This window comes from Ceratotherium simum, chromosome 3 (genome assembly GCF_057802395.1).
Source record: "Ceratotherium simum simum isolate JZ-2026a chromosome 3, ASM5780239v1, whole genome shotgun sequence".
Classification (NCBI taxonomy): domain Eukaryota; kingdom Metazoa; phylum Chordata; class Mammalia; order Perissodactyla; family Rhinocerotidae; genus Ceratotherium; species Ceratotherium simum.
Genome location: NC_141902.1, coordinates 72,167,302 through 72,193,634, shown reverse-complemented (window position 1 = coordinate 72,193,634; position 26,333 = coordinate 72,167,302). Strand labels below are relative to the sequence as shown.

General features: G+C 41.9%; 1 protein-coding gene across 2 annotated transcripts in view; it reads right to left on the bottom strand.

Moving 5' to 3' along the window:
- The window catches only part of CYFIP1 (cytoplasmic FMR1 interacting protein 1), a 97,505-nt gene extending 92,003 nt beyond the window's left edge, over window positions 1-5,502 (bottom strand). The window contains exon 1 of one of the 2 annotated variants that reach the window (XM_087428791.1): window positions 5,400-5,502. The gene's annotated coding sequence lies outside the window, so the exon portion shown is untranslated. The remainder of the gene's footprint in view (window positions 1-5,399) is intronic. The other variant, XM_087428790.1, reaches the window with a different exon arrangement.
- Window positions 5,503-26,333: the final 20,831 nt, after the last annotated feature.

The following is a 26,333-nucleotide window of genomic DNA, read 5'->3' as shown; positions in this document are numbered from 1 at the left end:
AAATAAGCCAGTTACAAAAGGACAAATACTGTATGATTCCACTTACATGAAGTATCCGGAAAACAGTCAAGTTCACAGACAGAAAGTAGAAGGGTGGTTACCAGTTGCTGGGGGAATAAGAGACTAGGGAGTTAGTGTTTAATGGGCACAAAGTTTCAGTTTGGGATGATGAAAAAGTTCTGGAGATGGGTGGTGGTGATGGTTGCACAGCAATGTAAATGTACTTAATGCTACTAAACTGTACACTTAAAATGGTTAAAATGGTAAATGTTAGGTTATTTATATTTTATTATATAAAAAAATCAGGTATGGAGATTTCCCCAATTTACTTTTGTTTTTAAACAGTTTTTAAGCTATTCTAGTTTATTTCCCCTTCACATAAATTTTAGAATCAGCTTGTCTTTTATCTATAAAAACATCCTGTTGAGGTTTCTTAAAAAATTAAAAATAAATATCTTATGATCCAGCAATAACACTTCTCGATTTCTACCCAAAAGAAATTAAAACATATGTCCACATAAAGACTTGTACATAAGTCTTCACAGCAGGATTATTCATAATAGGCAAAAAGTGGAAACAACCAATAGTTCATCACCTGGTGAATGGATAAACAAAATGTGATCTATCCATACAATGGAATACAGTGCAACCAAAATGAATGAAGTACATGCAACAACAGCAATGAACTCCAAAAAACATTATGCTAAGTGAAAGAAGCCGCACATAAAGACCACAAATTGTATACTTTCATTTATGTTAAATGTCCAGAAAAGGCAAATCCGTAAGAGACAGAAGCTAAATTAGTGATTAGCTGGCATGGGGGTTAGCAAGGGGGATTAACTGTAAAAGGTCACAAGGGATCTTCTTGGGTTGATGAGCATGTTCTAAAACTGGATTATGGTGATGGCTGCACAACTCCGGAAATCTACTAAAAATCACCGTACACTTAAAGTAGGTGAATTTTGGGGCCGGCCCCGTGGCGTAATGGTTAAGTGCACGCACTCCGCTGCTGGCAGCCCGGGGTTCGGATCCCGGGAGTGCACCAACGCACCACTTGTCAGGCCATGCTTTGGCAGCGTCCCATATAAAGTGGAGGAAGATGGGCACGGATGTTAGCTCAGGGCCAGTCTTCCTCAGCAAAAAGAGGAGGATTGGCACGGATGTTAGCTCAGGGCTGATCTTCCTCATAAAAAAATAAATAAATAAATAAATAAATAAAATAAAGTAGGTGAATTTTACAGTATGCACATTATACCTCAATAAAGTTGTTTAAAATATTTTTTTGCTAGGATATTTGATCGGAATTGTGTTAAATCTATAGTTCAATTTGAGACAACTGACATTTTTACTATATTGAGTGTTCCAATCCATGACCATAATATGCCTTTCCATTTATTTACAGGATCTTCGATTTCATTCATTATAATAAATTCATTAGCATTTTGTAGTTTTCAGCATACAGATTCTGTATGTGTTTAATTAGACTTATATCTAAGTATTTGATTTTTTTGAAGGTACTGAAAATGGTAGTTTTAAAGTTTCACTTTCTAACTGTATATTGCTAGTATATAGAAATAAGATTGCCTTGGGCCGGCCCTGTGGCTTAGCGGTTAAGTGCGCGCGCTCCACTGCTGGCGGCCCGGGTTCGGATCCCGGGCGCGCGCCGCTTCTCCAGCCATGCTAAGGCCGCGTCCCACATACAGCAACTAGAAGGATGTGCAGCTATGACACACAACTATCTACTGGGGCTTTGGGGGGAAAAATAAATAAATAAAATCTTTAAAAAAAAAAAAAGAAATAAGATTGCCTCACATGTGTTGACTCTATTTTGTGACCTTGCTAACCTCACTTACTAGTTCTCATAGCTTTTTCAGATTCCTTGGATTTTCTATGTAGATAATCATGTCATCTGCAAAGAGGGACAATTTTACTTTCCCTTTCCAATCTGTACTCCTTTTGTTTCTTTTCCTGCCCTTGTTACACTGGCTAAAATAAAATGTTTAAATTATATAGATATCATTAATCCATGCTCTACCAGTGGCTAATAAATTTTGGTTGCAAAAACAATGAGAGCAGCTGGGACAGGTAACTTACTTAAAACCTGACACTATAAAATCCATTTTTCTAATATAAAAGCCCTAGAAAACATAGCACTAATAGTAACTGTTCCTATATTATACAGTACTTTTCCTCTACTATCTCGTTTGATCTTCATAACAATGTAACAGGTACTTTTTCCACATTACCGAAGAAGGAAAACGGGCCAGGTAGGCAAAGCAAAGTGCCCACCTGGGCTCAGATGATCATGTCAGAGCAGACATCAACAGTCAGAGCAGCAGACTTGCCAGGACCCACTAGATCGCGCCTGCTGAGGTCTCTGTCTTTCCTCCCATTGGCTAGTTGAGTGGCCCCAGGCAGTGACTGAGCTGACTTCTCTATAAGCTGGGCTCGTGAAACACCGATCAAAAGCCAGGACACAGACAGTCACACAGTGAAAGTGGCTGAGGGAACACTGGCTCACCTGGGCGGCTGAGAGGCAGTTGGGCTCCTGGAGTACCTGAGCAAGCAAGATGCCTTCAAAGAATCATAGGTGAGTGATTCAGTAGGTGTGTGAGGGTCAGGTCCCAGCATCTAACATTTTGGGGAAGGTATTTTTAGCAGCTTCTTTCTAGTTTTTAACTTAGAGTGTGTGAGTCAGATGGTTGGATTCAAAGTCTGGCTCTGCCACTTACCAGGCATATAATGTTGGCTGCATACTTCATCCCTCTTTGTCAGTTTCCTCATCCATAAAGTGGGAATAATAATTGCACCTATCTTTGAAGGCTGTGAGAATAATTAGTATGTAAAGTACTTAGAAGAGGAGTTTAAAACTATAGCTCACTGCCTGTTTCTGTAAATAAAGTTTTATTGGAACATGGCCACACCCATTCATTACATATTGTCTATACTGCTTTGGTGGTACAACAGTGGAATGGGGTAGCTGTGACAGAGACCATATGGCCCAGAAAACCATAAATATTCACTGTCTGGACCTTTACAGGAAAAATAACCCTGGCTTAAAACAATGCTGGAACAAAATAAGTACTTAAGAAATGTTAGCTATTATTTAAACCCAAATTCACTTCCGGAATAATCAACTTGAGTATGTGCACAAAAATATAGACACAGGCATTGATCATGGTGGTGACAAACGTGAAATTACAGTGTCATTTAACAGGACGCTGATTAAATAAATCATTGTATATCTTTACAGGGAACACCATACAGCCATTAAAAAGAATGAGGAAAATCTGCATATATATATATACTGTATATGCCACCATGTAAAGATTTCCAAGATGTTTAAGTGATCCAAGATCATCAAGTGAAAATGTATGATGATATATACAATATAATCTCATTATGTTACCAACAGAAAACAAAAAAACAAAAACTGTATGTATGCACAGAAAAGGCTATATGCTATGACAGAAGTATTGAGGAAATTTCACTTTTAGCATATGTCATTCTGTACTGTTAAAATTTTTTAATGAGCTGGAGTTTTGTAATTTTTCTCATAACTTAATATTATTTGAATCTCTCAGGTTGTACCTTAGAGGTACACTTCAAATCTTCATGTCTTTATCCCTCAGGGACCAACTAAAGTATGGATGAATCTCGAATGCATTATGCTAAGTGAACGAAGCCAGACTCACAAACCACATACGATATTCTAGGAAAAGCAAAACTGTAGGAATGGAGAAGAGCTAGCTCAGTGGTTGTCAGGAGCTGAAAATGGGGGCAAGGGTTGCCTACAAAAGGACAGCAGGAAAGAATTTTGGGAGTGATGGAACTGTTCTTCATCTTGTTTGTGGCGGCTGTCACACGACTCTCTGCATTTGTCAAAACGCACTGAACTGTACACCAAAAAGTGAATTTTACTACATGTAAATTTAAAAATAAGTTCAAATAAAACACATAAAAAAAAAAAAACTTGGGGAGTAAATTTTCTTTGAGCGACCTATCAGCACACAAACATATGTATTAACACGCGAAACGTTTCCAGCACAATTCCGTTTGCCTCGGTCAGAGAGATGACGCCGCTGGGGAAGAAGGCAGCAGCGAATGGAACAGCATTAGCACCACTTTCATATTGAATTCCTACAAACGCATACCTGAGGTTTATTTAAATTTTTTCATTTATTTAAATAAATAAGTCACGTTTTTTTAAACGTGATTACTTCTTTTGGGCTCTGTGCCTGCACATCTACGCTCTACATGGAAAACCACTAACGACCTGCAGGGATAAGGAAGAGCACGCGTGGGACCCTCCCTGGTCCAGGCACACGAGCACACAGGGACAGAGGCTGCCGCCCCCGGCTCAGAAACCTGGACAGGATCCTCTAGCACAATCACCAAGCTGCTCCGAGTTGGTGACGAGCTGTCAATCACAGCAATCTGTGCTACAGTGCCTGGTATCACTGCTGCTTCAATCACGAATCATTTAAGGAATCACGTGAGACAATGGCCAAGAAACACCACCGGCTCACGAAACTTGGCAACAAAACCCCGTCCGATGTGGCCCACAGTACCCTCTGCTACCAGAAAAGAAACACTCCCAAGTCCCAGTCGCCCACAGAAGCGCAGATCATCCAATAGCGGGTTTGATAAGCAATCGCCAGCTGTCCCGTTTAGCCAGAACCCTAGAGTGGACAGGGTCCGGACGCCTCTCTAAGCTTAAAAAAGGCTCCTTAAACTCCATTTCCAAATTACTCTCCCACCCTTTTTCTCACGCCCGCAATGTGCTGCAAATTAAGAGCACGCATTTCAGGCTTAAAACACACAATTCACGGCTGTGCGGAACAGCGCTGCCCCCGTAACAATCCTGGTTTCTTAACAAAGCCCAAAACTCATCTCTCCAAGAATCTGCAAAATGGTTTCGCTTGGCCAGAGTCTCCCTCATTTTCTCCGAGAGGGGCACAAGGCAAAAGCTGGTTCGGGTCTTCTCGCACGACCTCCGTGCAAGCTGTCTGCCCCTTACTTTCCAACAATAACCGCAAAACACCAACGGACCCCTCCCCATTGGAGCTCTGCCACGTGCCGGGGGCGCCGGAATCCGGGATCCGGGGGCGCGGGGTCAGGAGACCGGGGGCGGGGACGTGAGAGTCAGGGGCGCACGGACAGGGAGCGCGGGGGCCAGGGCTGCGGGGGCCGGGGATACAGGGGCCGGCGGCCGCCGTGCGCGGGCCGGGGCGATCCGGGAGGCCGCGCCTCCGGGGAGGCCGCGCCGCTGAGGGCCAAGTCCTGGCCGCCCGCGGCGCCCCGGCCCGGCACCGCCGCCGCCCTGCCCAGCCCGGTTCCGAGGGCGGCCAGGACCCCACGGGGGCCGCGGGACGGGGCGGAGCGGCAGCGTTCCTCACCTGGGTCCGCAACGGCGGCGGCGGCTCGGGGGTCCCGAGCAGGGCCTGGGAGTTTCCTGCCTGAGTGAGTCACTCGGGCGGGCCGGGAATGCGCCAGGAAACACCCGGCCTCCTCCCCTTCCTCCCGGGGCGGGGGCTCTCCCGGCTCGGCCCCTTCCTCCCGGCGCTCCTCCTTCCGCGCTCGGCCACGGCCTTGACCGCTCCCTCCTCCGCGCCCTGCGCCCTTCGCCGCCCCCGCCTCCCGGGAGCCCGCCGGGCCACGCGCGTCCGATGCCGGTCGATGGGATGAAGACGCCCAAGCGGCCCTGGCCGCGCTCGCCTCCAGCTGCCAAAGGTGCTCCCGAGAGAGGAGAGTCTCCGAGGGCCACCTGCTGGCTTAAGCGACCTCAGCTCTGCCTGGGACCGCGGGGGGGCAGAGAGACCGGCTCCCCCTGGGAGCCGCCCTGTGCTAGGCGTAAAAGGAACCGGGGTTTGTACCCTGTCCCCGGGGCTCACGGGGTCTGTGCGGTGGGGGGGATGAATTGCATAAGGGACTGTGGGGACACCCAGGGCGCGCCGGCCCGGCGCCCCACCACCTGGGAGGAGGTGCGCACACTTGCGCTCCGAGGGACGAACACACCAGGCAGCCGGGTGCCGGGTGCGACAGGTACACGCCAAAAGAGCCTAGCCAACTAGGAGAAAACGACCCTGTCGAGCCCCTGCAGTGATCACACCTGTACAACCCCATCTCCCCTCTGAGCCAGGGGCGGATGCATGTGCCTGCTTGTGAGAATGGCTGACAGAAGAAAATCTGACTTGAACTAGTCCCCAAAAAACAATCTTGAGAGAGGGAATTAAGTAACACATCATGTGGAAACACTGAATGGAGTGAGCTTGTCACAAGCATGCTTAAGAGAAAAATTGCTCTAAACTCTCCCACTTATCCCACCAACCCACTACCCCTTCAACCTCCATCCCAAATCTAATGGAGAACAATAATGATGGTTATCAGATATTCTAATCTGGCCACTAAACTGTGAAAACCACAAGAAATCTGATTACCCCCTGGCTATTCTTGGATAATGCAAAAAATTACAGTAAATGGATCCTGACTAGGCCTGAAACTACCACTTGTCTAAATATTCAGAGAACACTTTTTCTAGAAGCTCCTAGAGGTCTCTTACACTCCTGCAAAATGTGGGCTTTGAGTGACTTTCTGGTTCCCAGCCTACACATTTTCAATCAGCAGATTACTTCTTTCTGCCCAGGGCTGAGCCTCAAAGTTCGATTCCAAAGGGGTTTTTTACACGGTAGGTGAAGTGATAGAATACAAATTCAAGGTATAATGTGATAATTTAAAAATATTGTAATCCCTAGAGCAATTAATAAAAAATAAGAGGTGTAGCTAAAAATCCAAGAGAGGAAATAAAATGGACTGCTAAAATATACTCAGTTAATCTAAAGAAGGCAGCAAAGAAGGAGGAAAAAGCACATAAGACAAACAGTAAAACAGAGCAAGCTGTTAGGCTTGAATCCAACCTTATATGTAATTACATTAAATATAAATGGACTAAACACTCCAACTAAAAGACAGAAATAGTCACATTGGATAAAAACAAAACCTAAAAAAATGCTGTTTAAAAGAGACATACTTTAAATATAAGGACACAAAGAGGTTGAAATTAAAAAGATGGAAAATGATCTGCCATGCACATGCTAATCATAAGAAAGTTGGAGTGGCTATGTTAATATCAAGTAGACTTCAAGACAAGGAGTGTCACCAGAAATTAAAAGGGACATTTGATAAAGATAAGTGGGTCAATTTATTCAGAAAAAATAACAATTTTTAGTGTGTATACACTAAATAAGTTTTGAAATACTTGGGAAAAATTGATAGAGTCAGAAGAAGAAATAGGCAAACACACACTCACATTTAGAGATTTTAACACACCTCTCAGTAATTGATAGGACAGGCAGACACAAAAATAAGTAAAGATACAGAAAAATTTAAAAAGCAATTAACTTATTTGACCTAAACAGTACCCCAAAAAACAGAATACAGAATACATTGTATTTAATGAAAGATGTTCAAAACCTTTATACTGGGCCCTCAAGGTATTACCAAGACGAATTAAAGTTTTCAAATACAGTCACAAAATATACCATATGCTAGGAAGTAAAACAGTCTCAATAGATTTCAAAGGGTTAAAATTATATTGAACCTGCTCTAACCACCATGAAATTAAACTAAAAAGCAGTAACAAAAAGATAACTTTTTTTTTATTTTTTATTTTTTTCTCCCAAAGCCCCAGTAGATAGTTGTATGTCATAGCTGCACATCCTTCTAGTTGCTGCATGTGGGAGGCGGCCTCAGCATGGCCAGAGAAGTGGTGCGTCGTGTTGCGTCAGTGCGTGCCCGGGATCTGAACCCAGGCCACCAGCAGCGGAGCACATGCACTTAACCGCTAAGCCACGGGGCCGGCCCAAAAAGATAACTTTTTAAATGCCCAAATATTAGAGAATTAAATAATACACTTCCAAATATCCATTTGATCAAAGAAGAAATCACAGTGGAAATTGGAAAGTATGTTGACCTGAATGATAATGAATAAACAACATCAAAGTTTGTGAAATGCAGCGAAATGAATGCTCACAGGAAAAGTTTATAGAAGTGCATATATTAGAAAACAAGAAAAGTTTTAAATCAATAATATAAGCTTCTAGCTCAAAAGATTAAAAAAACAAAAGCAAGTTAAATCCAAAGAAAGTAGTAAAGAAATAATAAAGATAAGACCAGAGATCAATGAACTAGAAAACAAATGACCAAACAAGAAAATCCAAAAAAGCTGGCTTTAAAAAAGGAACAGAGGGCCGGCCCCGTGGCTTAACGGTTAAGTGCGCGCACTCTGCTACTGGTGGCCCGGTTCGGATCCCGGGTGCGCACTGACGCACCGCTTCTCCGGCCATGCTGAGGCCGCGTCCTACATACAGCAACTAGAAGGATGTGCAACTGTGACATACAACTATCTACTGGGGCTTTGGGGGAAAAAAAGGAGGAGGATTGGCAATAGATGTTAGCTCAGAGCCAGTCTTCCTCAGCAAAAAGAGGAGGATTAGCACGGATGTTAGCTTAGGGCTGATCTTCCTCACAAAAAAAATAAAAATAAAAAAATAAATAAAATTTAAAAAGTAATAGAATTGTTACACTCTAGCAAAATTGATTTTAGAAAAACATAAATTAGCATCATCAGAAATAAAAATGGGGACACCAATAGTTTCTTATCAAAAATAAAGGATATTAAAGGAATTGTGTGAAAAACCTGATGGCAGTAAATTTAATAATTCAGAAGAAATAGATAAATTTCTTGAAAAACATGACTTTTCAAAACTGACACAAGAAAAAAACATAAAATCTGAATAGTCCCATATGGGTAGAAGAAAAAGATTGAATCTGTAATTTAAAACCTTCCCACAAAGAAAATCTCCAAGTCAATATAGCTTCAGAGGTGAATTCTATAAAACATTTAAGGAAGAAACAATACGAATTTTACTGAGCCACAGTAATTAAAGTTGTGTGGTCTTGGCATAAAGATGTACAAAAAGACCAATGGAACACAATAGTGAGAAATAAGCCCTGCTGTAGACTGAATGTTTTTGTCCCCCCAAAATTCATATGTTGAAACCTAATACCTAATGTATGGATATGTGGAGGCAGGGACTTTGGGAAGTGATTAAGTCATAAGGATGGAGCCCCCATGAATGGAATTAGTGTCCTTAGAAAAGAGACCCCAGAGAGTTCCTTCATCCATTCCACTATGTGAAGCAGGAAGTGGGCTCTCACCAGACACCAAATCTGGGAGCACCTCAATCTTGGACTTCCCAGCCTCCAGAGCTGTGAGATGTAAATTTCTGTTGCTGATAAGCCACCCAGTCTACGGTATTCTGTTATAGCAACCCAAACAGACTAAGACAAGCCCATACCTATGTGGTCAGTTGATTTTTCAATAAAGGTGCCAAAGGAATTTAATGGAGAAGGGAAAGCCTTTTTTTAATGGTGCTAAATAACTGCATAACCACGTGGAAAAAACTGAACTTTGACACCCTTGCCCACACCATACACAAGAATTAACTCGATATGGATCACAGACCTAAATGTGAAAGGTAAAATACAAAGCTTCTAGAAGAAAATATGAGAATAATTTCACAACCTTAAGGTGGAGGTAGGCAAAGATGTCATAGAACAGAAAATGTACTAACCTCTTTGGTCAGTAACTTTAGGAAAAAATGATAAATGATTTGTTCACAATTTTAAAACTTCTCATCAAAAGACAATGTTAAGAAACTGAAACACCAAGGCATAGACTGGAGGACAATACTGTTTTCATATAACTGACAAAGGAGTTGTATCCAGAATATACAAAGAACACCAACAAATCAACAGTAAAATGACAACCCAATAAAAATAGGACGTTTCAAAAAAGAAACCACTTTGGAAGTCTCTTATCAAGTTAGACATACATATATGCTATGGTATAGTAATCCTACATCTGTGTGTTTACCCAAGAGAAGTGAAAATTTAGCTCTACACAAAGACTTGTACATGAACATTCTATGAGCCTTATTCATAATAGCAAAAAACTAGAAACAAAGAGTGCATAACTAGGAAAATGGATGAACAAAGTGTGGTATATTCATACAGTGGAATATTATTAATTAATAAAAAGGAAAGAATGATTGATCCAAGTATTATCACATAATGGATGAATCTCAAAATTATTAGGTAATTTTACCAGCAAAAGATAACATATTGGTTGGTGTGAGCAAGATGGCAGGAGTAGGAAGCTCCGGGCCCTTGTTCCCCGACAGAAACACTAGGTAAACACCATAGTGACCAAAGCAGCTTTGTGAGAAAAACCAAGAAAAAACAATGCATAACCAAGAAAAACTTGCACTTAAAACATTTCAAACAAAAATGTCATATGGCGTTTTTGACCATCCTTGCCCACTCCCTCTCCAGCGCGGAGTGGTTAGGAGGAAGCACTCAATTTCTGGTTCCTCCCTTAGCGGGGACGGAAAGAAGTAGAAGTTGTTCGCAATGTTCCAACTTGTCCGGGGGCCGTGGGAGGGACTGGTTTTTGTCTTGCCTGACTCAGAGCGCTAACAGGGTGGTGGATTAGTTTGGATGTCAGGTTGGAGGCTGATGAAAGTGGTGGCGGGTGCCAAGGCAAGGGGATTTCAGACCTGTGGGCACCTGGGGGCAAGAGATTATGGGCAGAGGAATACAATAGAACATGTAAGGCCCTGAGAAGAGCAGGGTGAGACTCTTAGGGACATAAGACATTTTAAAAAGCATCAGTGTATATAGAAAAATTGGGGAAAAAAGCACACACACAGGCCCAAGAAAGATGGACCGCCAGCAAAGCCCGAGAAGACCTTGGGCTTTTCACGCTGCACTGATGACTGCAGGTCTTCCCCTGCGTGGAATCAGTCCGCAAAGACTGGGAGAGGTACCTGTTTTTTCAAATGTCCAATTTTCAACAGAAGATCACAAAGCATACAAAGAAGCAGGAAAACATGATCCATTCAAAGGAATAAAATAAATATCCAGAAACTGACCCTAAAGAAACACAGGCTTCAGACTTACTCGACAAACACGTGGAAACAACTGCCTTAAATATGCTCAATGAGCTAAATTAGAACACCTACGGAGAACTAAAGGAAATCAGGAAAACAATATACAAACAGAATATCAGTAAGAAGATAGAAATAATAGAGATCCAGTTTCTGGACTAGCATATCTGGAGCTTGAAAGTTGTCACTCTGTCCTAACAAGTAAAAAGCTAAAGGAACTGAAAATCAACAACTCTTTTTAGACCCATTAGAAAAGTGAGGTCACAGGGCAAACTGCTGACCCATAAATCGGGGAGACAGACAGGTGGATACAGAGAATCAGAACGTATCCAAGCAGAAGCCCATGAACAGAAATTTCTATGGGAACCAGTATCAGAGTAAGAAAACCTAAACTGAAACTGATGAATTGTTGGAGGCTTAGTGTGCACAAGTCTGTGAGTTAAAAATTCTGGTGGGGGGGCCGGCGGGGGGCCCGGCCCAGTGGCATAGTGGTTAAGTTCACGAGCTCCGCTTTTGCAGGTTTGGATCCTGGGCGCGGACCTAAGCACTGCTCATCAAGACGTGTTGTGGCAGGTGTCCCACATATAAACTAGAGGAAGATGAGCATGGATGTTAGCCCAAGGCCAATCTTCCTCAGCCAAAAAAAAAAAACTCCAGGAGGGACCCACTCTTAGTGTGCCCACAATTGTATGAGTTTCTTTTCCAGGAGCCTTACTCGGTTCTCACAGTGAAGATCAGAGAGAAAGCCCCCTGTGCTTCCAGCAGAGGGTGAGAAAAAAGGAACCATTTTGAAATAAGCCAGAACATTCTGTTCTTACAAAGCCTGCCCTCGAGAGAACTATTTCAACAAAGCCTAACTTATTGGGGTTTTATCAGAGCACAACCAAGCTGAGTAAAGGGAAATACGCAATGCCAGCCCCCTCTAGCCATCCCGTCCCACCTAAAGGAGGGAGAAATACTGAGAAACACTTGTGAAGTTCACAGCTCGGAGGCACAGGCCCACTAAAAGACTGAGAACTAATCATAATTTCATGGACTACGGAATGCTTCCCCTCCACCCACACCTTATCACCACATCAATAAAGGCCTATTTACCACACATCTTTTTACCCAGTACATCATATATGTCTTTGAACAAATATTACAAGGCATACTCAAAGGCAAAATACACAGTTTGAAGAGACAGAGCAAGCATCAGAACCAGACTAGATACGGCAGGGATGTTGGAATTATTAGATCAGGAATTTTTTTAAACTATGATTAATATGCTAAGGGCATATTGTTCAAGTACTCTATTTCCTTATTTGGTAAAAAATCATTCAACCATATATATGAAGGTTTATTTATGGGCTTTCTATTCTATTCCATTGGTCTGTATGCCTGTCTTTATGCCAGTGCCACATTGCTATGATTACTGTGTATTATGATTACTATAGCTTTGTAATAAGTTTTTGAAATCAATTGGACCTAAAAGACATATACAGAACACTCCAATCAACAACAGCAGAATATACATTTTTCTCCAGTGCAAAGGAAACATTCTCCAGGATAGACTGTATGTTAGGCTACAAAACAAGTCTTAAGAAATTTTTAAAAATTGAAATCATACATAGCATCTTTTTTGATTACAATGGAATGAAACTAGAAATCAATCGCAGAAGGGAAATGGGAAAATCCACAAATACGTGGAAAGAAAACACACTCTTAAACAACCAATGAGTCAAAAAAGAAATCAAAAGAGAAATAAAAAATATCTTGAGATAAATGAAAATGAAAACACAATATACCCAAACTTATTAGATGCAGTGAAAGCTGTGTTTAGAAATATTAGCTGTAAAACTTACATCAAAAAAGAAAAAAGATGTCGTCAACAACCTAAATTTATACCTTAAGGAACTAGAAAAAGAAGCACAAACTAAACCTAAATGTAGCAGAAAGAGATTAGAACAGAGATACACAGACTATAGAATAGAAAAATAGATAAAACTAATGAAACCAAGAGTTGGTTTTTCAAAAAGATCAACAAAATTGATGAACTTTTAGTTAGGATGACAAAGGAAAAAAGAGAGAAGATTCAACTAACTAAAATTAGAAATAAAAGAGGGGACACTACAACTGATTTTACAGAAATAAAAAGTATTATAACAAAGTACTATGAACAATCATGCCTCAATATTATTGTGCAACCTAGATCAAATGGACAAATTCCTAGTAACACACAACCTACCAAGACTGAATCGTGAAGAAATAGAAAATCGGAACAAACCTATAATCGGTAAGGGGATTGAATCAGCAAAAACTTCTCAAGAAAGAAAAACTCAGGACCAGATGCCTTCACTTGTGAGTTCTACCAAATATTTAAAGAATTAACACCAATCCTCTCCAAACTCTTCAAAAAATTGAAGAGGGAACACTTCCTAACTCATTCTAGGAGACCAGCATTATTCTCATACCCAAGCCAGACAAAGACATTCCAAAAGAAAACTACAGACCAATATCCCTGATAAATATTGATGGAGAAATCATGAAAAAATTCTAGCAAACAGAATTCAACAGCACATGAAAAGGATTATATACCGTGACCAAGTGGAATTTATTCATGAAATTCAAGGTTGATCCGATATATGAAAATCGGTAAGGCCGGCCCCGTGGCTTGGCGGTTAAGTGCGCACGCTCCACCACTGGCGGCCCAGGTTCGGATCCCTAGCACACACCGATGCACCGCTTCTCTGGCCATGGCGAGGCCACGTCCCACATGCGGCAACTAGAAGGATGTGCAACTATGACATACAACTATCTACTGGGGCTTTGGGGGAAAAAAAGGAGGAGGATTGGCAATAGATGTTAGCTCAGAGCCGGTCTTCCTCAGCAAAAAGAGGAGGATTAGCATGGATGTTAGCTCAGGGCTGATCTTCCTCACACACACAAAAAAAGAAAATCGGTAATAGAATGAAAGAAAAAAACCATCATCTCAACTGATGCAGAAAAAGCATTTAACAAAATTCAGCACTTTTTCATGATAAAAACCACTCAACAAACTAGGATTATAAGGAAACTACCTCAACATAATAAAGGCTGTAGTTAACATCATATTCAATGGTGTAAGACTAAAAGCCTTTCCTCTGAGATCAGGAACAAGACAAGGATGTCCACTTTCACCACTTCTCTTCAACATAGCACAGGAAGACCTACGCAGAGCAACTAGGCAAGAAACAGAAGTAAGAGGCATCCAAAATGGATAGGAGTAAAATTCTCTGTTCGTAGATCACATGATCTTATATGTAGAAAATCTAAAGATTCCACACACAAAAAAACCGTTAGAAGTAATAAACCAAATTGGCAAAGTTGCAAGATACAGAATTAACGCAGAAAAAAATCGGTTGTGTTTCTATACACTAACAATGGGTAATCTGAAAAGGAAATTAAGAAACAATTCCCTTTATAATAGCTTCAAAAAGAACAAGATATTTAGGAATAAACTTAACCAAGAAGGCAGAAGACTTTACACTGAAAACCACAAAAATTTGCTGAAAGAAATTAAAGAAGACACAAATAAATGGAAAGACATCTCATGTTCGTGGATTGGAAGACAATATTTTTTTCAGCTTTATCGAGATATAGTTGGCATACACTTCTCTATAAGTTTAAGATGTACCGCATAATGACTTAACATACATTACCACAATAAGTTTAGTTAACATCCATCTCCTCATATAGTCACAGAAAAAAGAATAAAATTTTTTCATTGTGATGAGAACTTTTAGGATTTACTCTCCTAGCAAGTTTCAGATATACCATACAACGATTTTAACTATAGTCATCATGTTGTGTGCTACATCCTCAGTACTTATTTATTTTATAACTGGAAGTTTGTAACTTTTGATCACCTTTATCCAATTCCCCCAAACCCCACCTCTTGCCTCTAATAACCACAAATATGAACTTTTTCTGTGAGTTTGTTGTTGTTGTTGTTTTAGATTCCACATATAAGTGATATCACACAGTATTTATCTTTCTCTGGCTGACATTTCACTTAGCACGATTCCCTCAAGGTCCATCCACGTTGTTGCAAACGGCAGGATTTCCTTTTTGTGGCTGAATAGTATTCCACTGCACATATATATACCATATTTCATTTATCTACTCACCTGGCAATGTACATTTAGGTTGTTCTGTGTCTTGGCTATTGTAAATAATGCTGCAATGAACACGGGAGTGCAGATATCTCTTCAACACAGTGATTTCATTTCCTTTGGATATATACCTAGAAGTAGAATTGCTGAATCCTATGGTAGTTCTATTTTTAATTTTTTGAGGAACCTCCATACTGTTTTCCATAGTGGCTGTACCAATTTACATTCCTACCAACAGTGTACAAGGGTTCCTTTTTCTCCACAGCCTCACCAGCATTTATCTCTTGTCTTTTTGATGATAGCCATTTTAACAGGTGATATCTCATTGTGATTTTGATTTGCATTTCTCTGACGATTAGTGATATTGAGCACTTTTCATGTACCTGTTGGCCACTTTAATATCTTCTTTGGAAAAATGTCTGGAAGACTTAATATTATTAAGATGTCAATTATACCCAAATTGGTTTATGGATTCAATGCAATGTGTATCAAAATCCCAATGGTAATTTTTGTAGAAATAGAAAAATCCATCCTAAAGTTCATGTGGAATCTCAAGCAACCCCAAATAGACAAGACAATCCTGAAAAAAAAGAGCAAAACTGGAGGACTCACACTTCCTGATTTCAAAACTTATTACAAAGCTACAGTAATCATAACAGTGTGTTACCAGAATATAGGCAGACATACAGGCAAATGGAGTAGAGTAGAGAGCCCATAAATAAACCCTCACATATGATTTTTTTTTTTACAATATGTATTCATTTAAAAAAAATCATTTTATTGAGGTCATGTTGGCTTATAACATTGTGTAAATGTCAGGCGTACATTATTATATACATCATTATTTTATATCATCAGACACAGCCACTCTGTGTCTTTTGATTGGTGAGTTCAATTCATTTACATTTAGAGTGATTATTGATATATGAGGGCTTAATATTGCCATTTTATTCCTTATTTTCCAGTTGTTCTATATTTCCATTGTTTCTTTTCTCTTGTATTTCTGACTGCCATTTCAGTTTGGTGGTTTTCTGTGAGGGTTTTCTCAATTTTCTCTTTATCATTTGTGACTCTGCTCTGATTTTTTGTATTGTGGTTACCATGAGGTTTGTATATAAGATCTCATGATGAGATAGTCCATTTTCTGAAAGCCTCACCTCCACTAGCCTGAGCAGTTTCCATCTCTTTCCTCTTGCCCTTCTATGTTTTTGTTGTCATAAATTATTCTTCTTTGTGTAGTGAGTTTGTGAGTAAATTGAGATGTTTATAGTTATTTTTGATGCTTTCTTTCCTTTTACCTTTTATATTATAATTAAGTGTTTGCTAACCTATTCTGATAGAGAACTGCAATTTTCTGATTTTGTCCATTTATCTCTTTGCTCAAAGTTTTGTAAACCCTTGCCTTTTTGTTTCAGGTAGGAGGGCTCCTCCATCATTTCTTGGAAGGGAGGTCTAGTGGTGATGAACTCCCTTACCTTTTATCTAGGAAAGATTTTATTTCTCCATCATATCTGAAGGATAATTTCACTGGATAGAGTATTATTGGCTGATGGTTTTTGTCTTTCAGTATTTGAATATATTATTCCACTCTCTCCTAGCCTGTAAGGTTTCTGCTGAGAAATCCACTGATAGCCTGACAGGGGTTCCTTTTAGGTGATTTTCTTCTCTCTTGCTGCCCTTAATATTTTTCCTTTGTCATTGACTTTTGACAGTTTTAATATTATATGCCTTGGAGAAGGTCTTTTTGCATTGATATAATCAGCTGTTCTGTTGGCTTCATGTACTTGTATGTCCAGTTCCTTCCCCAGGCTTTTGAAGTTCTCAGCTATTATTTCTCTGAACAAGCTCTCTGCTCCTTCCTCCCTCCCTTCTCCCTCTGGGATACCTATAACCTTTATGTTACTTTTCCTAGTTGAGTCGGATATTTCTCAAAGAATTTCTTCATTTTTTTTGAATCTTAGTTCTCTCTCCTCCTGCACCTGAAGCACTCTAGGTTCCTATCTTCGAGCTCACTAATAGTTTCCTTCATAAGGTCTACTCCATCTTTTATTCTTTCTACATTATTTTTTATCTCATTAGTTGTGTTATTCATATCCAGAATTTCTGATGGTTTTTTTTTTGTAGAGCTTCAATCTCTTTGGTGAGGTATTCTTTCTGTTCATTAATTTTATTCCTGAGCTCATTGAACTGTCTTTGTGAGTTTTCTTGTAATTCATTGAGTTCCTTCATGAGAGCTATTTTGAATTCTCTGTCAGTTAAATTGTAGTCTTCTGTGACTTCAGGTTTGGTTTCTGGAGAGTTGTCACTTTCCTTCTGTTCTGCAGTGTTACTGTAGTTCTTCATGGTGTTTGATGATTTGATCCTCTGCTGGTGCATTTGTGGTAGTAATCACCTTTTCTTATTTGGGTACGGCTTTGGTTACTTTGGTTTTGGTCACCTGGGTCTTGTGTTCTTCCACTGGCTCTCTGTGGGCTTGGATGCTGCTGTCCCATGCACCACCTGTGCTGCTGTTCCTGGGTTGTCTTAGGGTGCTGGTTGCACCACTGCCAAAGGTGCTGGGTTCACAGGTGTCACTGTCACTGGCAAGGAACTGGGGACCCAGAGACCTGTATACAGCCCCCACTGCTGGTGGAGCTGGTATTGGGGTTGCTGCACTGGGGGCTGGGTCACCAGTTCTGCTGTGGTTCCTGTTGCTTCTCGTCACAGATTCCGCCTGCCACCATTGGAGGGGCAGGGGCTCTTTTTTCTGTTCCTGCTCCATCTGCTCATAGTTATGCCAGTCAACCTCTCTGTGAGCCAAGCTGCAGCTGCTGGGTGAGGTTCCTTTGCATGGGCTGAGCCACCTCCACTTGGTGGGGAGCATTCACATAGGTGGACTACCACGGCAGGGTGAGAGCTCCACAGCTGGGCTACATGTGCAAATGTTTGCACGTGGGCCAGGCCACCCCCGCCTCCACTCACAACCACACTGGCTGCTATGTGAGGATCCATGACCTGGATCACTGACACTGGGGAGGGGGAGGGGGCTGCTCCCCTACTTCCACTGCTTCTCAGGGATCCAGTCCACCCACCTTTGGATGTATAGCTGCATGAATCTCTCAGACTTCCTGTTGTGCTGTGGTGGGAATCCTCTATTGGTTAACGGATGCCTGTTTAGTTGTAACTTAGAGGAGAGAGACAAAGAGAACAACCCACTCCTCCATGATGCTGACATCATTCTCTGGTCAAATGATTTTTAACAAGGGTACCAAGACCATTCAATGGGGGAAAGGATGGTCTTTTCAACAAATGGTGTTGGGAAAACTGAATATCCACATGCAAAAGAGAGTAAAGTTGGACCATTATCTTAACCCCTATATAAAAATTTACTCAAAATAGATCAAAGACCTAAATGTAAGAGATAATACTACAAAACTCTTGGAAGGAGACATGAAAGTCTCATGACATTGGATTTGGCAATGATTTCTTGGATATGACATCAAAAGCACAGGCAACAAAAAGAAAAAATAGACAAATAGGACTAACATCAAATTTAAAAACTTCTCTACATCAAAGAACACAATCAACAGAGTGAAAAGGCTACCTTTGGAATGGCAGAAAATATTTCCAAATCATATATCTGATAAGGCATTAATATCCAAAATATATAAAGAACTTGTCCAACTCAACAACAACAAAAACAAACAATCTGATTTAAGAATGGGCAAAGGACTTGAATAGATATTTCTCCAAAGAAGATATACAAATGGCCAATAAGCACATGAAAAGATGCTCAACATCACTAATCATTAGGGAAATGCAAATCAAAACTACAATGAAATACCACTGCACACACATTAGGATGTCTACCATTAAAAAAACAACAGAAAATAACAAGTGTTGGTAAGGATATGGAGAAATTGGAACACTTGTGCATGTGCACTATAGGTGAGAATGTAAAATGGTGCAGATGCTGCAGAAAACAGTATGGTGGCTCCTCAAAAAATGAAAAATTGAATCAACATATGATCTAGCAATTACTTTTGGGTATATACCCAAAAGATTTGAAAATAGGGTCTCAAAGAGGTATTTGTATGCTCATGTCATAGTAGCCTTGTTCACTATAGCCAAATGGTGAAAGTAACCCAAATGTCCATCCATCTGCCAACTGACAGATGAATGGATAAACAAAATGTAGTATATACATACAATGGAATATTATTCAGCCTTAAAGAGGAATGGAATTCTGACACATGCTACTATGTGGATAAACCTTCAGGACATTATGCTATGTGAAACAAGGCAGTCACAAAAAGACAAATACTGTATGATTTCACTTCTATGAGGTATCTAGAGTAGTCAAATTCATAGAGATAGAAAGTAGAAGGGTGGTTGCCAGGGGCTGTGAGGAGGGGGAAATGAGAGTTATTATATAATGAATACAAAGTTTTAGTTTTGTGAGATGAAAAGAGTTCTGTAGATGGATGATGGTGATGGTTGCACAACAATATGAATGTACTAATACTATTGAACTGTACACTTAAAAATAGTTAAGATGGTAAATTTTATTTTATGCACATTTTACCACAATTTTTAAAAATCACATAAACATTCTCAACAAAATACTAGTAAACAGAATCCAACAAAATATAAAAAGAATTATATATCATGACCAAGTAGGGTTTATCCTAGGAATGCAAAGTTATTTTAACATCCCCAAATCAATTAATGTAACACATCATATTAATAGAATAAATAACAAAAATCACATGACCAACTCAATAGTTACAGAAAAAGCATTTGATCAAATCCAACAACACCCTTTCACGATAAAAACATTTAACAAACTATGAATAGAAGTGAACTTCCCCAACCTGATAAAAGTCATCTATAAAAAACCCACATACTTAATGGTAAAAGATTGGATGCTTTTCCCCTAAGATCACTTCTACTCAACATTGTACTGAAGTTCTACTCAGGGCAATTAGAAAAGAAAAATAAATAAAAGGCATCCATATTGGAAAGGAAGAAGTAAAAACTATCTCTATTCACAGATGACATAATCTTATATACAGAAAATCCTAAAGAATCTACTAAAAAACTATCAGAACTAGTAAACAAGTTTGGCAAGGTTGCTGGATGCAAGATCCATATGTGAAAATTAATTGCATATGTATACACTTGCAATGAACAATCTGGAAAGCAAGTGAAGAAAACAATTCCAATAGCATCAAAAAGAACAAAATACTTAGGAATAAATGTAACCAAGGAGGGTAAAGACTTGTTCACTGAAAACTACAAAACTTTCATGAAATTAAAAACGGTCAAGTAAATTCCATCAAGGCAGCTGCTCCAGGATGGTGGGCAACATGGTAAGATGAGTTAAATCCATGAGCATGGGCCCACTGCTACACTTTATTTGTTCTGAAGTTAGTTCCTTGATCAGAAGGGGTGCTGTATGGAGTACCATAATGGCAGATAAGGCATTCTGTAAGTCCACAGACGGTAGTTTTGGCAGAAGAGTTGCATGCAGTGAAGGCAAATTTGTATCCAGAGTAAGTGTCTATTTCAGTAAGAACAAAACGCTGCCCTTTCCATGATGGAAGGGATCCAACGTAAACAGCATGGGCAATGGTGCCATATTGGGTGCTCAGTGTTGGTCTCTGCTGCTAGCAAATGGGCACTCACCAGCTTGGCCTTGTTGAGTGAAAGCCCATATTGCTGAGCCTAGGCACAAGCTCTATCCCTGCCAGTGTTGTCACTTTGTTCATGAACCCATTGGGCAATGACAGAAGTGACTGGAGAAAGATGCTGACTAGTATCGACAGAATGGATCATACTGCCCATTTGATTATTAACACCATTCTCTGCTGAGATCATCCTTTAGTGAGCATTCTCATGGGACACAAATATCTTCTCAATCTTTTCCCATACAAAGATGTCTATCCACATACCTCTTCCTCCAACCTCCTCATCACCAAGTTTCCAATCAAGTTCCTTCCATGTCCCTCACCATCTAGCCAAATCTGGCTACAGCCCATGAATCAATATATAATCGCTTCTTTGGCCACTTCTCCTTCTATGCAAAATTAACAACCAGCTGTACTGCTCAAAGTTCTGCCCATTGGGCTGGGAAGGTTTCCCTTCACCACTGTCCTTCAGGAATGTCCCAGAAAGGGCTGCAGCTGCAGCTGTCCACTTTTGAGTGGCCTGCATACTGTGCAGGCCATTTGTTAACCAGGCCCAGTGTTCTCTTCCTTGGTCAACTGCTCTTAGGGAACTCCCTGTGAGGTCATAAGTGTGGGCTGGGAGAGAGAAGGTAGTGCAGCAACAGTGGGGGCCATGGGCATTTGGGCCACTTCCTTATGCAGCTTAATTGTGCCTTCAAGGCTTGCTTGAGCTCCATCTCCTATACTGGATACCATTTCCATTTGATGATGGAGTGCTCCTGTGCATGCCAACTTTATGGCTTTGTGGAGCTGTGCAGTTCATGATATACAGCTCAGGTCAAATAGTAACTTGGTGGCCCATGGTTGTGTTCAGTCTCTACTTAGGCCCAGTAGCAAGCCAAAAGCTGATTCTCAAAAGGGTAGACACCAAACAATGCTCCCATCCGCCAATGGCACTTCAAGCACCATTCGATCTGCTGGATCTCATGGCCCAAGAGGGAGAGCAGCTTACCCAGCAGCCTGGACCTGTTGTAGAGCTTTCTCTTGTTCTGGGCCCCACTCAAAATTAGCAGCTTTTTGGGTCATTCAGTAATTGGACAAGAGTAGCACACCCAGATGAGGAATATGTTGCCTCCAAAATCCAAAGAGGCCTACTAGAGGTTGTGCCTCTTTTTGGTCAGAGAAGGGGCCAGATGCAGCAACCTATCCTTCACCTTAGAAGGGATATCTCAACGTACTCCACACCAGTGCATTCCTAGAAAGTTCACTGAGGTGGTAGGTCCCTGAATTTTTGTGGGATTTATTTCCTACCCTCTGACATGTTTTACCAATATATCTAGAGTTGCTACTTCCTGCTCACCAGGTTCAATCAGAATAATATCATCAATGTATTAAACTAGTATGATATTTCATGGAAAGGAAAGGCATCTAATGTCCTTGAGGACTATACTACAACATAAGGCTGGAAAATTGAGATACTCCTGAGATAGGACAGTGAAGGTGTATTGTTGGTCTTGCCAGCTAAAAGTAAACTCCTTCTGGTGACTTATACTAAAAGCTATTGAGAAAAATGCATTTTCCAGCTCAATAGCTGCATACCAGGTGCCATGGGATGTGTTAATTTCCTCAAGTAACAAAACTACACCTGGAACAGGAGATGAAATTGGAGTCATCACTTGGTTAAATTTATGATAATCCATTGTCTACAGGATCCTTGTCTTCTGCATGAGCCAAACAGGAGTGCTGAATGGGGATGTGGTGAGAACCACCACCTCTGCCTCTTTCAAATCCTTGACGGTGGCACTAATATCTGCAGTTCCTCCAGGAATGCAGTATTGCTTTTGGTTTACTAGTCTCCTTGGTACAGGCAGTTCTAGTGGCTTCCACTGGCCTTTCCCACAATAATAGACTTCCCTCCAAAGGTCAGGAAACCAACGTGGGGACTATGCCAGCTACTGAGTATGTCTGTTCTAATTATTCCTTCTGGAACTGGAGAAATAAACCACAGGATGGGTTTGGGGACCGACTGGACCCATTTTGAGATGAATCTGAGCTAAAACTGATCACGTGACCCCCATAAGCAGCTGCTCTGACTGGAGGGCCACAGTGATGTGTTAGGTCTCCAGAAATTAGTGCCAGTGTTCACTTTGTCATCTTCCAGTCACTTCTCCATCATGAACTTCTGGTTCTGTCCCACTCATCCACTGCTGTCCCTCATGGCAGGGTCACCAGCTGTCTCCACCACCCACAGGACACATTTCTTTGTTTCACAGTGCTGCAGTGTCTAAAAGCGACTACTCCTTCCTTTTCTGTATATTTTTTTATGATTATAAAAGTAATACATGTTTATTGCGGAAAATTTTGGAAAAAGACATGCAATCTCTATCCAGAAAACATTTTCCTCGTTGAAACGTTTCTATGACAACTGTCTGCATCCTTTCCTCCTATTTCTTTTGGTCAGACCTGTGTCAAACTGCCTCCTGGATATCTCTATCTTGCAGGTGCTCAGGTCAAACATTCACTAAAACTGTTTTCACCTCTGCCTGCCTTGCTCTGAATCTGCTCAGCCACATTTGTCACCATCTCATTGAAGGGACCCATTCTTCATTCTGTTGCTGAAGCCATAAAATGAGAACCCACCCTTATCTCCTCTTCCTCATCCTCCATTTATAATCAAATCCTGTTTGTTCTTTTCCTTAGGAATCCATTAATCCGTTATTATTGTTATTTACTGTTGTTATGAAACACTGAATAAAGTTTTTCTATCCATGAAGGGTCTCCTGTTTACTGAAGAATTTAACCGAGTTCCCCAACATACATACACATACACAGCTGCTCCCAGGCTGCCGCATTACCATCCTGTGCCTGTTTGTCAAAGGAGCCCCTGAACACTTTCCAAGCCCCCCTCCTGAGGCCGGGATCTGCCCGAGTGGGCTTGGGAGTCCCAAGGAGGGCGTCCCTGTTTGACTTGAGACCATGGAAACGATCTCAGTCTATGACGGCCGAGGAACTGCTAACGCCGGAGGGGGCTCCCGCCCGCCCCGCCCCGCCCGCGCAGTTTTCTCAGTTCCCGGAGCTGGGGAGCCGCGTCGCCCGCCTGTGCCGCCTTCTGCCGGCGGGACGCCCTCCGATTGCCCCAGGCCGAACGGAGCGGGCAGGTAGAGCAGGTGCCTGAAAGGCCACCGCGGTTCGGCCGGGGCCGGCGTGGGCCCCACACCTGCCCGTTGAGCTCCGGGAAACCCGCTCGGGCCTCGGGGCAGGCCCCTGGTGGAGGTCCCCCCACCCCACCCCACAGCCCCCAGGCCTCACCCTCCTGTGGGTGGCTTTTTCTCCTTGCGTTGCTGCTTCTCCTTCACCTTCACGGAACGTGTTTCATGGTGCAAACCTAGGACTCGGACTTCAAATCACCGCCTGAGACCCGATGTGGGTACCTGGCCATTCACTCCCAGGGTCTGTACTTTTTTCTCTCTTCTCCTCCTATTCATTTTTTTCTTGTGCTTCTCCTCCTCCTCCCCCGCGGCTCTTTTTCTACTTATCGCGATCATCATTATGATTGTTATTTATCATTACTGTTATTTTTACCATTATTACTATTTATTGTTTTTATGCAGCATTGAATAAAGTTTCTCTATCCAAGAAGGGTGTCCAATGTACTGAAGATGGGGATGGAGGGCTCCTCCACATCTCTACCTAGTGCCACCTGGTGCCCCTCTTAGAGTGAGACCTTGGAAATGTTCCAGGTCCTTCCCAGAGGGTGGGGCTGTCCCATCTGTGGAGGAGGCCAGAGGAAGGCTCCTTGGCCCACTCGAGCCTCTGGAAACTATCTCATCACCACCACCACCGCCGCCAAGCTGGGTCCCAGCAACCACTGATGCCTTTCTGGAAGGCTGGGAAGGGCATCTGTGGCTCTTTTTCTATGTCCCTCCAGAGCCTGAAAACCAGCCTCATAGGCCTGGTGGGGGCTTCCTGGCCTCCTGAGCCTGTGCAGAATATTCTAATTCCTGGGAACCTGGAAACCCTGGTTCTGGTCCGTGTCGCCCCTACACCCCAGAATCCCTAAGGATGATGCCCTGGTTGCCCTCCAGAAGCTCTGGGCCTAGAAATGCAAACTGAGATTCCCCAGTTTGGAGGGGGCAGGCTAGAGCAGATGGCAGGAGGATGCCAGGCAGTCAGGACTGAGACAATTTCCCTTTGCCCAGCACATACTCACTCTGGTGAGTGAGCCCTGCATCCTTGGGTGATGTTTTCTCTTCTCCTTTTTATGCTGCAACTTAAATATTAGAATGTAAAGTTTACTATTAATAACATATCTTACATTAGATGATGAGGATGAGTGAGGGAAGAAAGCAAAAATATTTGGTTAACATATACAAACATTCATATCAAGACAAGGAGAGGCAGAGCGCTGGGTAAGGAGAGGTGGCAGGAGAGAAAGGAGCTGGAGGGACAAGAATTAATTCTAAGGGTCTTCTGAGACCCCTGTTCCTTTCCCTCAAAACAGTGAATTCTGCCCTTCCCACCTGGCCTGGTTGACTGCTAAATGACCATTCAAATTGGTCCAAAGGACCTCAGGTGAATATTAAAAAAAAAAATTATTTTAAAAACCAGAATTAAAAATGATGGTAGTAAGTTCATCTCCTTGGAGGTCACACTTTGCATCTTACCCTTTGGGGCCTGCTAGGAGTTAGGTCTAGTTATAAGTCTAGAAGGAGAGAGGGGTGGTGGGGCAGGTCCCGAGGAAGATCATCAGTGCCTCTCAAGGTTGCCTAAGGGGAGGCTGTTACAAGTGTTACTGACCATAAGTGGGTCCATTTGCCTGATGCACCAGGGAAAAACCAGATACTGAGGCAGTTCTTTTGTGGAAAGAAAGGGCTTTATTGCAAGGCAGCCAAGCAAGGAGACAGAAGACTAAGCTTAGATCTGCCTCCTCGAGCGGCTTTTGCGTGGGATATTTATCAGAGAAGTCGAGAGTAGGAGGGAGGGAGTAGGAGAGAGCTGGGGGCTGAAGCTTTAAGAGTCCTCTACACAGGCATGACTTTCATATTTCTTCATGGGTGGCATGTGCAAATTCAGGGGGGTTCTATGTGTTGCATGCAGTAGATTTTTAGTCTGGGATGTCTAAAGTTTACGATCAGTCATTTTAGCTTCTCAGTGAACCTGTGCCATGTTTAGCTAGGTGGTGGTGGTGGGGGGAGCTGTCAGCAAGCTGCTCTCTTATCAGTGGCCTTCCTGTTGTTCTGCAAAACAAGCTCAGAAACTTTGGTTACTTTGCTTCCCACGTCGACCTTGTGGGTAAGAGGCACAGTTAACACAGGTTCTTTAAGCAAAGGAGGGCTAACCTCCTAAGGCAGAGGTGGAAAGGCTGCTTTTGCTGGCAAAGAAGACTCAGCAGCACTTAAGGGTTGGGTGTCTCCAGCTTCATTGGGATCTTCTCACATGTCCCTATTCTAATTTTTAGGATCCCATTTCTTCCCAGTCAACCCCTGACTTGAACAAAAGAGAGCCTGTTGGGAATTCAATTTATATTGTTTGGTTTTCAGAAA